This window comes from Leuresthes tenuis, unplaced genomic scaffold (genome assembly GCF_036924035.1).
Source record: "Leuresthes tenuis unplaced genomic scaffold, fLeuTen1.0.hap1 SCAF_1, whole genome shotgun sequence".
NCBI lineage: Eukaryota > Metazoa > Chordata > Actinopteri > Atheriniformes > Atherinopsidae > Leuresthes > Leuresthes tenuis.
The window spans coordinates 12,336,300-12,349,400 of record NW_027325355.1 but is presented as its reverse complement, the minus strand read 5'-3'; the positions used below and the strand labels follow the sequence as shown (position 1 = coordinate 12,349,400).

Here is a 13,101-nt window from a genome sequence, read left to right as displayed (position 1 = left end):
ATGTGCCCACTACATATCAGCCTTTCTCGGCAATTATCTAGTTACACAGAAGAATTGTATGATTCCAGTACCTATATAATGCACATTGTTCACCAATATTGTTGCTTACGGCCACACCACCCTGAATATGCCCGACCTCGTCTGATCTCGGAAGCCAAGCAGGTTTAGCCCTGGTTAGTACTTGGATGGGAGACTGCTTGGGAATACGAGGTGCTGTAAGCTTTTTCTCTTCTCTCTACCACCTGCATGTCTTTTGTTGCAACGTCTGATCACCCTGTGACACATGAGGAAGTTGGTCATCTTCAGCTGCTGCAGCTTTGTTGGCAGACACGAAGTGATCTGAGAGTCTCAGTTTCCGCTGGAGAGAATAATCACGACAGGGAAGAAGATGTGCCCACTACAAGTTAGCATTTCTCGGCAATTATCTGGTTACATAGAGGAACCGTATGATTCCAGTACCTATATAATGCACATTGTTCACAGATATTGTTGCTTACGGCCACACCACCCTGAACATGCCCGACCTCGTCTGATCTCGGAAGCCAAGCAGGTTTAGCCCTGGTTAGTACTTGGATGGGAGACTGCTTGGGAATACCAGGTGCTGTAAGCTTTTTCTCTTCTCTCTACCACCTGCATGTCTTTTGTTGCAACGTCTGATCACCATGTGACACATGAGGAAGTTGGTCATCTTCAGCTGCTGCTGCTTTGTTGGCAGACACGAAGTGATCTGAGAGTCTCAGTTTCCGCTGGAGAGAATAATCACGACAGGGAAGAAGATGTGCCCACTACAAGTTAGCATTTCTCGGCAATTATCTGGTTACATAGAGGAACCGTATGATTCCAGTACCTATATAATGCACATTGTTCACAGATATTGTTGCTTACGGCCACACCACCCTGAACATGCCCGACCTCGTCTGATCTCGGAAGCCAAGCAGGTTTAGCCCTGGTTAGTACTTGGATGGGAGACTGCTTGGGAATACCAGGTGCTGTAAGCTTTTTCTCTTCTCTCTACCACCTGCATGTCTTTTGTTGCAACGTCTGATCACCATGTGACACATGAGGAAGTTGGTCATCTTCAGCTGCTGCTGCTTTGTTGGCAGACACGAAGTGATCTGAGAGTCTCAGTTTCAACTACAGGTAGTAATCACATCTGGGATGAAGATGTGCCCACTACATATCAGCCGTTCTTGGCAATTATCTGGTTACATAGAGGAACTGTATGATTCCAGTGCCTATATAATGCACATTTGTCACAGACATTGTTGCTTACGGCCACACCACCCTGAACATGCCCGACCTCGTCTGATCACGGAAGCCAAGCAGGGTTGGGCCTGGTTAGTACTTGGATGGGAGACTGCTTGGGAATACCAGGTGCTGTAAGCTTTTTCTCTTCTCTCTACCACCTGCATGTCTTTTGTTGCAACGTCTGATCACCCTGTGACACATGAGGAAGTTGGTCATCTTCAGCTGCTACTGCTTTGTTGGCAGACACGAAGTGATCTGAGAGTCTCAGTTTCCACTGCAGGTAATAATCACATCTGGGATGAAGATGTGCCCACTACATATCAGCCTTTCTCGGTAATTATCTGGTTACATAGAGGAACTGTATGATTCCAGTACCTATATAATGCACATTTGTCACAGACATTGTTGCTTACGGCCACACCACCCTGAACATGCCCGACCTCGTCTGATCTCGGAAGCCAAGCAGGGTTGGGCCTGGTTAGTACTTGGATGGGAGACTGCTTGGGAATACGAGGTGTTGTAAGCTTTTTCTCTTCTCTCTACCACCTGCATGTCTTTTGTTGCAACGTCTGATCACCATGTGACACATGAGGAAGTTGGTCATCTTCAGCTGCTGCTGCTTTGTTGGCAGACACGAAGTGATCTGAGAGTCTCACTTTCAACTGCAGGTAATAATCACATCAGGGATTAAGATGTGCCCACTACATATCATTCTTTCTCTGCAATTATCTGGTTACATAGAGTAACCATATGATTCCAGTACCTATATAATGCACATTGTTCACAGATATTGTTGCTTACGGCCACACCACCCTGAACATACCCGACCTCGTCTGATCTCGGAAGCCAAGCATGGTTGGGCCTTGTTAGTACTTGGATGGGAGACTGCTTGGGAATACCAGGTGCTGTAAGCTTTTTCTCTTCTCTCTACCACCTGCATGTCTTTTGTTGCAACGTCTGATCACCCTGTGACACATGAGGAAGTTGGTTATCTTCAGCTGCTGCTGCTTTGTTGGCAGACACGAAGGGATCTGAGAGTCTCAGTTTCAACTGCAGGTAATAATCACATCAGGGATGAAGATGTGCCCACTACATATCAGCCTTTCTCTGCAATTATCTGGTTACATAGAGGAACTGTATGATTCCAGTACCTATATAATGCACATTTGTTACAGACATTGTTGCTTACGGCCACACCACCCTGAATATACCCCACCTCGTCTGATCTTGGAAGCCAAGCAGGGTTGGGCCTGGTTAGTACTTGGATGGGAGACCGCTTGGGAATACCAGGTGCTGTAAGCTATTTCTCTTCTCTCTACCACCTGCATGTCTTTTGTTGCAACGTCTGATCACCCTGTGACATATGAGGAAGTTGGTCATCTTCAGCTGCTGCTGCTTTGTTGGCAGACACGAAGTGATCTGAGAGTCTCAGTTTCAACTGCAGGTAATAATCACATCAGGGATGAAGATGTGCCCACTACATATCAGCCTTTCTCGGCAATTATCTGGTTACATAGTGTAACCGTATGATTCCAGTACCTATATAATGCACATTTGTTACACACATTGTTACTTACGGCCACACCACCCTGAATATACCCCACCTCGTCTGATCTCGGAAGCCAAGCAGGGTTGGGCCTGGTTATTACTTGGATTGGAGACTATTTGGGAATACCAGGTGCTGTAAGCTTTTTCTCTTCTCTCTAGCACCTGCATGTCTTTTGTTGCAACGTCTGATCACCCTGTGACACATGAGGAAGTTGGTCATCTTCAGCTGCTGCTGCTTTGTTGGCAGACACGAAGTGATCTGAGAGTCTCACTTTCAACTGCAGGTAATAATCACGTCAGGGAAGAAGATGTGCCCACTACGCATCAGCCTTTCACTGAAATTATCTGGTTACGTAGAGGAACTGTATGATTCCAGTACCTATATAATGCACATTTGTCACAGATATTGTTGCTTACGGCCACACCACCCTGAATATGCCCGACCTCGTCTGATCTCGGAAGCCAAGCAGGGTTGGGCCTGGTTAGTACTTGGATGGGAGACTATTTGGGAATACCAGGTGCTGTAAGCTTTTTCTCTTCTCTCTAGCACCTGCATGTCTTTTGTTGCAACGTCTGATCACCCTGTGACACATGAGGAAGTTGGTCATCTTCAGCTGCTGCTGCTTTGTTGGCAGACACGAAGTGATCTGAGAGTCTCAGTTTCCACTGGAGAGAATAATCACGACAGGGAAGAAGATGTGCCCAATACGCATCAGCATTTCTCTGCAATTATCTGGTTACATCGAGGAACTGTATGATTCCAGTACCTATATAATGCACATTTGTCACAGACATTGTTGCTTACAGCCACACCACCCTGAAAATACCCGACCTCGTCTGATCTCGGAAGCCAAGCAGGGTTGGGCCTGGTTAGTACTTGGATGGGAGACTACTTGGGAATACCAGGTGCTGTAAGCTTTTTCTCTTCTCTCTAGCACCTGCATGTCTTTTGTTGCAACGTCTGATCACCCTGTGACACATGAGTAAGTTGGTCATCTTCAGCTGCTGCTGCTATGTTGGCAGACACGAAGTGATCTGAGAGTCTCAGTTTCAACTACAGGTAGTAATCACATCAAGGATGAAGATATGCCCACTACAAGTTAGCCTTTCTCGGCAATTATCTGGTTACATAGAGGAACTGTATGATTCCAGTACCTATATAATGCACATTTGTCACAGACATTGTTGCTTACGGCCAAACCATCCTGAACATACACGACCTCGTCTGATCTCGGAAGCCAAGCATGGTTGGGCCTGGTTAGTACTTGGATGGGAGACTGCTTGGGAATACCAGGTGCCTTAAGCTTTTTCTCTTCTCTCTACCACCTGCATGTCTTTTGTTGCAACGTCTGATCACCCTGTGACACATGAGGAAGTTGGTCATCTTCAGCTGCTGCTGCTTTGTTGGCAGACACGAAGGGATCTGAGAGTCTCAGTTTCCGCTGGAGAGAATAATCACGACAGGGAAGAAGATGTGCCCACTACATATCAGCCTTTCTCGGCAATTATCTGGTTACATAGAGGAACTGTATGATTCCAGTACCTATATAATGCACATTTGTTACAGACATTGTTGCTTACGGCCACACCACCCTGAACATGCCCGACCTCGTCTGATCTCAGAAGCCAAGCAGGGTTGGTCCTGGTTAGTACTTGGATGGGAGACTACTTGGGAATACCAGGTGCTGTAAGCTTTTTCTCTACCACCTACATGTCTTTTGTTGCAACGTCTGATCACCCTGTGACACATGAGGAAGTTGGTCATCTTCAGCTGCTGCTGGATTGTTGGCAGACACAAAGTGATCTGAGAGTCTCAGTTTGAACTACAGATAATAATCACATCAGGGATGATGATGTGCCCACTACAAGTTAGCCTTTCTCGGCAATTATCTGGTTACATAGAGGAACCCTATGATTCCAGTACCTATATAATGCACATTGTTCACAGATATTGTTGCTTACGGCCACACCACCCTGAATATGCCCGATCTCGGAAGCCAAGCAGGGTTGGGCCTGGTTAGTACTTGGATGAGAGACTACTTGGGAATACCAGGTGCTGTAAGCTTTTTCTCTTCTCTCTAGCACCTGCATGTCTTTTGTTGCAACGTCTGATCACCCTGTGACACATGAGGAAGTTGGTCATCTTCAGCTGCTGCTGCTTTGTTGGCAGACACGAAGTGATCTGAGATTCTAAGTTTCAACTGCAGATAATAATCACGTCAGGGAAGAAGATGTGCCCACTACAAGTTAGCCTTTCTCTGCAATTATCTGATTACATAGAGGAACTGTATGATTCCAGTACCGATATAATGCACATTTGTCACAGACATTGTTGCTTACGGCCACACCACCCTGAACATGCCCGACCTCGTCTGATCTCGGAAGCCAAGCAGGGTTGGGCCTGGTTAGTACTTGGATGGGAGACTACTTGGGAATACCAGGTGCTGTAAGCTTTTTCTCTACCACCTACATGTCTTTTGTTGCAACGTCTGATCACCCTGTGACACATGAGGAAGTTGGTCATCTTCAGCTGCTGCTGCTTTGTTGGCAGACACGAAGTGATCTGAGAGTCTCAGTTTCAACTGCAGATAATAATCACATCAGGGATGAAGATTTGCCCACTACATATCAGCCTTTCTCTGCAATTATCTGGTTACATAGAGTAACCGTATGATTCCAGTACCTATATAATGCACATTACTCACAGATATTGTTGCTTACGGCCACACCACCCTGAATATGCCCGACCTCGTCTGATCTCCGAAGCCAAGCAGGGTTGGGCCTGGTTAGTACTTGGATGGGAGACTGCTTTGGAATACCAGGTGCTGTAAGCTTTTTCTCTTCTCTCTACCACCTGCATGTCTTTTGTTGCAACGTCTGATCACCCTGTGACACATGAGGAAGTTGGTCATCTTCAGCTGCTGCTGCTTTGTTGGCAGACACGAAGTGATCTGAGAGTCTCAGTTTCAACTGCAGGTAATAATCACATCAGGGATGAAGATATGCCCACTACATATCAGCCTTTCTTGGCAATTATCTGGTTACATAGAGTAACCGTATGATTCCAGTACCTATATAATGCACATTTGTCACCGACATTGTTGCTTACAGCCACACCACCCTGAAAATACCCGATCTCGTCTGATCTCGGAAGCCAAGCAGGGTTGGGCCTGGTTAGTACTTGGATGGGAGACTACTTGGGAATACCAGGTGCTGTAAGCTTTTTCTCTTCTCTCTAGCACCTGCATGTCTTTTGTTGCAACGTCTGATCACCCTGTGACACATGAGGAAGTATGTCATCTTCAGCTGCTGCTTTGTTGGCAGACACGAATTTATCTGAGATTCTAAGTTTCAACTGCAGATAATAATCACGTCAGGGAAGAAGATGTGCCCACTACAAGTTAGCCTTTCTCGGCAATTATCTGATTACATAGAGGAACTGTATGATTCCAGTACCGATATAATGCACATTTGTCACAGACATTGTTGCTTACGGCCACACCACCCTGAACATGCCCGACCTCGTCTGATCTCGGAAGCCAAGCAGGGTTGGGCCTGGTTAGTACTTGGATGGGAGACCGCTTGGGAATACCAGGGGCTTTAAGCTTTTTCTCTTCTCTCTAGCACCTGCATGTCTTTTGTTGCAACGTCTGATCACCCTGTGACACATGAGGAAGTTGGTCATCTTCAGCTGCTGCAGCTTTGTTGGCAGACACGAAGTGATCTGAGAGTCTCAGTTTCCGCTGGAGAGAATAATCACGACAGGGAAGAAGATGTGCCCAATACGCATCAGCCTTTCTCGGCAATTATCTGGTTACATAGAGGAACTGTATGATTCCAGTACCTATATAATGCACATTTGTCAAAGACATTGTTGCTTACGGCCACACCACCCTGAAAATACCCGACCTCGTCTGATCTCGGAAGCCAACCAGGGTTGGACCTGGTTAGTACTTGGATGGGAGACTGCTTGGGAATACCAGGTGCTGTAAGCTTTTTCTCTTCTCTCTACCACCTGCATGTCTTTTGTTGCAACGTCTGATCACCCTGTGACACATGAGGAAGTTGGTCATCTTCAGCTGCTGCTGCTTTTTGGCAGACACTAAGTGATCTGAGAGTCTCAGTTTCCACTGCATGTAATAATCACATCTGGGATGAAGATGTGCCCACTACATATCAGCCTTTCTCGGTAATTATCTGCTTACATAGAGGAACTGTATGATTCCAGTACCTATATAATGCACATTGTTCACAGACATTGTTGCTTACGGCCAAACCACCCTGAACATACCCGACCTCGTCTGATCTCTGAAGCCAAGCAGGGTTAGGCCTGGTTAGTACTTGGATGGGAGACTGCTTGGGAATACCAGGTGCTGTAAGCTTTTTTTCTTCTCTCTACCACCTACATGTCTTTTGTTGCAACGTCTGATCACCCTGTGACACATGAGGAAGTTGGTCATCTTCAGCTGCTGCTTTGTTGGCAGACACGAAGTGATCTGAGATTCTAAGTTTCAACTGCAGGTAATAATCACATCAGGGATGAAGATGTGCCCACTACAAGTTAGCCTTTCTCGGCAATTATCTGGTTACATAGAGGAACTGTATGATTCCAGTACCGATATAATGCACATTTGTCACAGATGTTGTTGCTTACGGCCACACCACCCTGAATATACCCCACCTCGTCTGATCTTGGAAGCCAAGCAGGGTTGGGCCTGGTTAATACTTGGATGGGAGACTGCTTGGGAATACCAGGTGCTGTAAGCTATTTCTCTTCTTTCTACCACCTGCATGTCTTTTGTTGCAACGTCTGATCACCCTGTGACATATGAGGAAGTTGGTCATCTTCAGCTGCTGCTGCTTTGTTGGCAGACACGAAGTGATCTGAGAGTTTCACTTTCAACTGCAGGTAATAATCACGTCAGGGAAGAAGATGTGCCCACTACAAGTTTGCCTTTCTCGGCAATTATCAGGTTACATAGAGGAACCGTATGATTCCAGTACCTATATAATGCACATTGTTCACAGATATTGTTGCTTACGGCCACACCACCCTGAATATGCCCGACCTCGTCTGATCTCGGAAGCCAAGCAGGGTTGGGCCTGGTTAGTACTTGGATGGGAGACTATTTTGGAATACCAGGTGCTGTAAGCTTTTTCTCTTCTCTCTAGTACCTGCATGTCTTTTGTTGCAACGTCTGATCATCCTGTGACACATGAGGAAGTTGGTCATCTTCAGCTGCTGCTGCTTTGTTGGCAGACACGAAGTGATCTGAGAGTCTCAGTTTCCACTGGAGAGAATAATCACGACAGGGAAGAAGATGTGCCCAATACGCATCAGCCTTTCTCTGCAATTATCTGGTTACATCGAGGAACTGTATGATTCCAGTACCTATATAATGCACATTTGTCACAGACATTGTTGCTTACAGCCACACCACCCTGAAAATACCCGACCTCGTCTGATCTCGGAAGCCAAGCAGGGTTGGGCCTGGTTAGTACTTGGATGGGAGACTACTTGGGAATACCAGGTGCTGTAAGCTTTTTCTCTACCACCTACATGTCTTTTGTTGCAACGTCTGATCACCCTGTGACACATGAGGAAGTTGGTCATCTTCAGCTGCTGCTGGATTGTTGGCAGACACAAAGTGATCTGAGAGTCTCAGTTTGAACTACAGATAATAATCACATCAGGGATGATGATGTGCCCACTACAAGTTAGCCTTTCTCGGCAATTATCTGGTTACATAGAGGAACCCTATGATTCCAGTACCTATATAATGCACATTGTTCACAGATATTGTTGCTTACGGCCACACCACCCTGAATATGCCCGATCTCGGAAGCCAAGCAGGGTTGGGCCTGGTTAGTACTTGGATGAGAGACTACTTGGGAATACCAGGTGCTGTAAGCTTTTTCTCTTCTCTCTAGCACCTGCATGTCTTTTGTTGCAACGTCTGATCACCCTGTGACACATGAGGAAGTTGGTCATCTTCAGCTGCTGCTGCTTTGTTGGCAGACACGAAGTGATCTGAGATTCTAAGTTTCAACTGCAGATAATAATCACGTCAGGGAAGAAGATGTGCCCACTACAAGTTAGCCTTTCTCGGCAATTATCTGATTACATAGAGGAACTGTATGATTCCAGTACCGATATAATGCACATTTGTCACAGACATTGTTGCTTACGGCCACACCACCCTGAACATGCCCGACCTCGTCTGATCTCGGAAGCCAAGCAGGGTTGGGCCTGGTTAGTACTTGGATGGGAGACTACTTGGGAATACCAGGTGCTGTAAGCTTTTTCTCTACCACCTACATGTCTTTTGTTGCAACGTCTGATCACCCTGTGACACATGAGGAAGTTGGTCATCTTCAGCTGCTGCTGCTTTGTTGGCAGACACGAAGTGATCTGAGAGTCTCAGTTTCAACTGCAGATAATAATCACATCAGGGATGAAGATTTGCCCACTACATATCAGCCTTTCTCTGCAATTATCTGGTTACATAGAGTAACCGTATGATTCCAGTACCTATATAATGCACATTACTCACAGATATTGTTGCTTACGGCCACACCACCCTGAATATGCCCGACCTCGTCTGATCTCCGAAGCCAAGCAGGGTTGGGCCTGGTTAGTACTTGGATGGGAGACTGCTTTGGAATACCAGGTGCTGTAAGCTTTTTCTCTTCTCTCTACCACCTGCATGTCTTTTGTTGCAACGTCTGATCACCCTGTGACACATGAGGAAGTTGGTCATCTTCAGCTGCTGCTGCTTTGTTGGCAGACACGAAGTGATCTGAGAGTCTCAGTTTCAACTGCAGGTAATAATCACATCAGGGATGAAGATATGCCCACTACATATCAGCCTTTCTTGGCAATTATCTGGTTACATAGAGTAACCGTATGATTCCAGTACCTATATAATGCACATTTGTCACCGACATTGTTGCTTACAGCCACACCACCCTGAAAATACCCGACCTCGTCTGATCTCGGAAGCCAAGCAGGGTTGGGCCTGGTTAGTACTTGGATGGGAGACTACTTGGGAATACCAGGTGCTGTAAGCTTTTTCTCTTCTCTCTAGCACCTGCATGTCTTTTGTTGCAACGTCTGATCACCCTGTGACACATGAGGAAGTATGTCATCTTCAGCTGCTGCTTTGTTGGCAGACACGAATTTATCTGAGATTCTAAGTTTCAACTGCAGATAATAATCACGTCAGGGAAGAAGATGTGCCCACTACAAGTTAGCCTTTCTCGGCAATTATCTGATTACATAGAGGAACTGTATGATTCCAGTACCGATATAATGCACATTTGTCACAGACATTGTTGCTTACGGCCACACCACCCTGAACATGCCCGACCTCGTCTGATCTCGGAAGCCAAGCAGGGTTGGGCCTGGTTAGTACTTGGATGGGAGACCGCTTGGGAATACCAGGGGCTTTAAGCTTTTTCTCTTCTCTCTAGCACCTGCATGTCTTTTGTTGCAACGTCTGATCACCCTGTGACACATGAGGAAGTTGGTCATCTTCAGCTGCTGCAGCTTTGTTGGCAGACACGAAGTGATCTGAGAGTCTCAGTTTCCGCTGGAGAGAATAATCACGACAGGGAAGAAGATGTGCCCAATACGCATCAGCCTTTCTCGGCAATTATCTGGTTACATAGAGGAACTGTATGATTCCAGTACCTATATAATGCACATTTGTCAAAGACATTGTTGCTTACGGCCACACCACCCTGAAAATACCCGACCTCGTCTGATCTCGGAAGCCAACCAGGGTTGGACCTGGTTAGTACTTGGATGGGAGACTGCTTGGGAATACCAGGTGCTGTAAGCTTTTTCTCTTCTCTCTACCACCTGCATGTCTTTTGTTGCAACGTCTGATCACCCTGTGACACATGAGGAAGTTGGTCATCTTCAGCTGCTGCTGCTTTTTGGCAGACACTAAGTGATCTGAGAGTCTCAGTTTCCACTGCATGTAATAATCACATCTGGGATGAAGATGTGCCCACTACATATCAGCCTTTCTCGGTAATTATCTGCTTACATAGAGGAACTGTATGATTCCAGTACCTATATAATGCACATTGTTCACAGACATTGTTGCTTACGGCCAAACCACCCTGAACATACCCGACCTCGTCTGATCTCTGAAGCCAAGCAGGGTTAGGCCTGGTTAGTACTTGGATGGGAGACTGCTTGGGAATACCAGGTGCTGTAAGCTTTTTTTCTTCTCTCTACCACCTACATGTCTTTTGTTGCAACGTCTGATCACCCTGTGACACATGAGGAAGTTGGTCATCTTCAGCTGCTGCTTTGTTGGCAGACACGAAGTGATCTGAGATTCTAAGTTTCAACTGCAGGTAATAATCACATCAGGGATGAAGATGTGCCCACTACAAGTTAGCCTTTCTCGGCAATTATCTGGTTACATAGAGGAACTGTATGATTCCAGTACCGATATAATGCACATTTGTCACAGATGTTGTTGCTTACGGCCACACCACCCTGAATATACCCCACCTCGTCTGATCTTGGAAGCCAAGCAGGGTTGGGCCTGGTTAGTACTTGGATGGGAGACTGCTTGGGAATACCAGGTGCTGTAAGCTATTTCTCTTCTTTCTACCACCTGCATGTCTTTTGTTGCAACGTCTGATCACCCTGTGACATATGAGGAAGTTGGTCATCTTCAGCTGCTGCTGCTTTGTTGGCAGACACGAAGTGATCTGAGAGTTTCACTTTCAACTGCAGGTAATAATCACGTCAGGGAAGAAGATGTGCCCACTACAAGTTTGCCTTTCTCGGCAATTATCAGGTTACATAGAGGAACCGTATGATTCCAGTACCTATATAATGCACATTGTTCACAGATATTGTTGCTTACGGCCACACCACCCTGAATATGCCCGACCTCGTCTGATCTCGGAAGCCAAGCAGGGTTGGGCCTGGTTAGTACTTGGATGGGAGACTATTTTGGAATACCAGGTGCTGTAAGCTTTTTCTCTTCTCTCTAGTACCTGCATGTCTTTTGTTGCAACGTCTGATCATCCTGTGACACATGAGGAAGTTGGTCATCTTCAGCTGCTGCTGCTTTGTTGGCAGACACGAAGTGATCTGAGAGTCTCAGTTTCCACTGGAGAGAATAATCACGACAGGGAAGAAGATGTGCCCAATACGCATCAGCCTTTCTCTGCAATTATCTGGTTACATCGAGGAACTGTATGATTCCAGTACCTATATAATGCACATTTGTCACAGACATTGTTGCTTACAGCCACACCACCCTGAAAATACCCGACCTCGTCTGATCTCGGAAGCCAAGCAGGGTTGGGCCTGGTTAGTACTTGGATGGGAGACTACTTGGGAATACCAGGTGCTGTAAGCTTTTTCTCTTCTCTCTAGCACCTGCATGTCTTTTGTTGCAACGTCTGATCACCCTGTGACACATGAGGAAGTTGGTCATCTTCAGCTGCTGCTTTGTTGGCAGACACGAAGTGATCTGAGATTCTAAGTTTCAACTGCAGATAATAATCACGTCAGGGAAGAAGATGTGCCCACTACAAGTTAGCCTTTCTCGGCAATTATCTGATTACATAGAGGAACTGTATGATTCCAGTACCGATATAATGCACATTTGTCACAGCCATTGTTGCTTACGGCCACACCACCCTGAACATGCCCAACCTCATCTGATCTCGGAAGCCAAGCAGGGTTGGGCCTGGTTAGTACTTGGATGGGAGACCGCTTGGGAATACCAGGGGCTTTAAGCTTTTTCTCTTCTCTCTACCACCTGCATGTCTTTTGTTGCAACGTCTGATCACCCTGTGACACATGAGGAAGTTGGTCATCTTCAGCTGCTGCTGCTTTGTTGGCAGACACGAAGTGATCTGAGATTCTAAGTTTCAACTGCAGATAATAATCACGTCAGGGAAGAAGATGTGCCCACTACAAGTTAGCCTTTCTCGGCAATTATCTGGTTACATAGAGGAACCCTATGATTCCAGTACCTATATAATGCACATTGTTCACAGATATTGTTGCTTCCGGCCACATCACTCTGAATATGCCCGATCTCGGAAGCCAAGCAGGGTTGGGCCTGGTTAGTACTTGGATGAGAGTCTACTTGGGAATACCAGGTGCTGTAAGCTTTTTCTCTTCTCTCTAGCACCTGCATGTTTTTTGTTGCAACGTCTGATCACCCTGTGACACATGAGGAAGTTGGTCATCTTCAGCTGCTGCTGCTTTGTTGGCAGACACGAAGTGATCTGAGAGTCTCAGTTTCAACTACAGGTAGTAAT

General features: G+C 46.2%; 1 protein-coding gene, 17 non-coding genes and 17 pseudogenes across 18 annotated transcripts in view; all 35 read left to right on the top strand.

Annotated features, from left to right (window-relative positions):
* LOC140291809 (NLR family CARD domain-containing protein 3-like) overlaps positions 1 to 13,101 on the top strand; it is a 562,338-nt gene that overhangs the window by 211,491 nt on the left and 337,746 nt on the right. The window lies entirely within an intron of this gene.
* On the top strand, positions 104 to 222 carry LOC140292031 (5S ribosomal RNA; annotated as a pseudogene).
* Positions 492 to 610, top strand: LOC140281811 (5S ribosomal RNA; annotated as a pseudogene).
* On the top strand, positions 880 to 998 carry LOC140281800 (5S ribosomal RNA; annotated as a pseudogene).
* Positions 1,268 to 1,386, top strand: LOC140299041 (5S ribosomal RNA). The gene has a single exon (XR_011914627.1). It is a non-coding gene; the product is annotated as a 5S ribosomal RNA (ribosomal RNA).
* LOC140299882 (5S ribosomal RNA) lies at positions 1,656 to 1,774 on the top strand (annotated as a pseudogene).
* On the top strand, positions 2,044 to 2,162 carry LOC140300314 (5S ribosomal RNA; annotated as a pseudogene).
* On the top strand, positions 2,432 to 2,550 carry LOC140295262 (5S ribosomal RNA). The gene has a single exon (XR_011912853.1). It is a non-coding gene; the product is annotated as a 5S ribosomal RNA (ribosomal RNA).
* Positions 2,820 to 2,938, top strand: LOC140289834 (5S ribosomal RNA; annotated as a pseudogene).
* LOC140288081 (5S ribosomal RNA) lies at positions 3,208 to 3,326 on the top strand. Its single transcript, XR_011911986.1, has one exon. It is a non-coding gene; the product is annotated as a 5S ribosomal RNA (ribosomal RNA).
* On the top strand, positions 3,596 to 3,714 carry LOC140299093 (5S ribosomal RNA). Its single transcript, XR_011914675.1, has one exon. It is a non-coding gene; the product is annotated as a 5S ribosomal RNA (ribosomal RNA).
* LOC140281400 (5S ribosomal RNA) lies at positions 3,984 to 4,102 on the top strand (annotated as a pseudogene).
* On the top strand, positions 4,372 to 4,490 carry LOC140300766 (5S ribosomal RNA; annotated as a pseudogene).
* On the top strand, positions 4,753 to 4,861 carry LOC140290884 (5S ribosomal RNA; annotated as a pseudogene).
* On the top strand, positions 5,131 to 5,249 carry LOC140309517 (5S ribosomal RNA). Its single transcript, XR_011916385.1, has one exon. It is a non-coding gene; the product is annotated as a 5S ribosomal RNA (ribosomal RNA).
* Positions 5,512 to 5,630, top strand: LOC140300786 (5S ribosomal RNA; annotated as a pseudogene).
* Positions 5,900 to 6,018, top strand: LOC140279494 (5S ribosomal RNA). The gene has a single exon (XR_011909338.1). It is a non-coding gene; the product is annotated as a 5S ribosomal RNA (ribosomal RNA).
* LOC140298893 (5S ribosomal RNA) lies at positions 6,285 to 6,403 on the top strand. The gene has a single exon (XR_011914491.1). It is a non-coding gene; the product is annotated as a 5S ribosomal RNA (ribosomal RNA).
* Positions 6,673 to 6,791, top strand: LOC140297418 (5S ribosomal RNA). Its single transcript, XR_011913154.1, has one exon. It is a non-coding gene; the product is annotated as a 5S ribosomal RNA (ribosomal RNA).
* Positions 7,060 to 7,178, top strand: LOC140300233 (5S ribosomal RNA; annotated as a pseudogene).
* Positions 7,445 to 7,563, top strand: LOC140303673 (5S ribosomal RNA; annotated as a pseudogene).
* LOC140297880 (5S ribosomal RNA) lies at positions 7,833 to 7,951 on the top strand. Its single transcript, XR_011913577.1, has one exon. It is a non-coding gene; the product is annotated as a 5S ribosomal RNA (ribosomal RNA).
* Positions 8,221 to 8,339, top strand: LOC140299081 (5S ribosomal RNA). Its single transcript, XR_011914664.1, has one exon. It is a non-coding gene; the product is annotated as a 5S ribosomal RNA (ribosomal RNA).
* LOC140290883 (5S ribosomal RNA) lies at positions 8,602 to 8,710 on the top strand (annotated as a pseudogene).
* Positions 8,980 to 9,098, top strand: LOC140309464 (5S ribosomal RNA). The gene has a single exon (XR_011916383.1). It is a non-coding gene; the product is annotated as a 5S ribosomal RNA (ribosomal RNA).
* Positions 9,361 to 9,479, top strand: LOC140300785 (5S ribosomal RNA; annotated as a pseudogene).
* Positions 9,749 to 9,867, top strand: LOC140299069 (5S ribosomal RNA). Its single transcript, XR_011914653.1, has one exon. It is a non-coding gene; the product is annotated as a 5S ribosomal RNA (ribosomal RNA).
* On the top strand, positions 10,134 to 10,252 carry LOC140298892 (5S ribosomal RNA). The gene has a single exon (XR_011914490.1). It is a non-coding gene; the product is annotated as a 5S ribosomal RNA (ribosomal RNA).
* LOC140297416 (5S ribosomal RNA) lies at positions 10,522 to 10,640 on the top strand. The gene has a single exon (XR_011913153.1). It is a non-coding gene; the product is annotated as a 5S ribosomal RNA (ribosomal RNA).
* Positions 10,909 to 11,027, top strand: LOC140300232 (5S ribosomal RNA; annotated as a pseudogene).
* On the top strand, positions 11,294 to 11,412 carry LOC140298704 (5S ribosomal RNA). Its single transcript, XR_011914326.1, has one exon. It is a non-coding gene; the product is annotated as a 5S ribosomal RNA (ribosomal RNA).
* On the top strand, positions 11,682 to 11,800 carry LOC140297879 (5S ribosomal RNA). The gene has a single exon (XR_011913576.1). It is a non-coding gene; the product is annotated as a 5S ribosomal RNA (ribosomal RNA).
* On the top strand, positions 12,070 to 12,188 carry LOC140299057 (5S ribosomal RNA). The gene has a single exon (XR_011914641.1). It is a non-coding gene; the product is annotated as a 5S ribosomal RNA (ribosomal RNA).
* LOC140304848 (5S ribosomal RNA) lies at positions 12,455 to 12,573 on the top strand (annotated as a pseudogene).
* On the top strand, positions 12,843 to 12,951 carry LOC140297256 (5S ribosomal RNA; annotated as a pseudogene).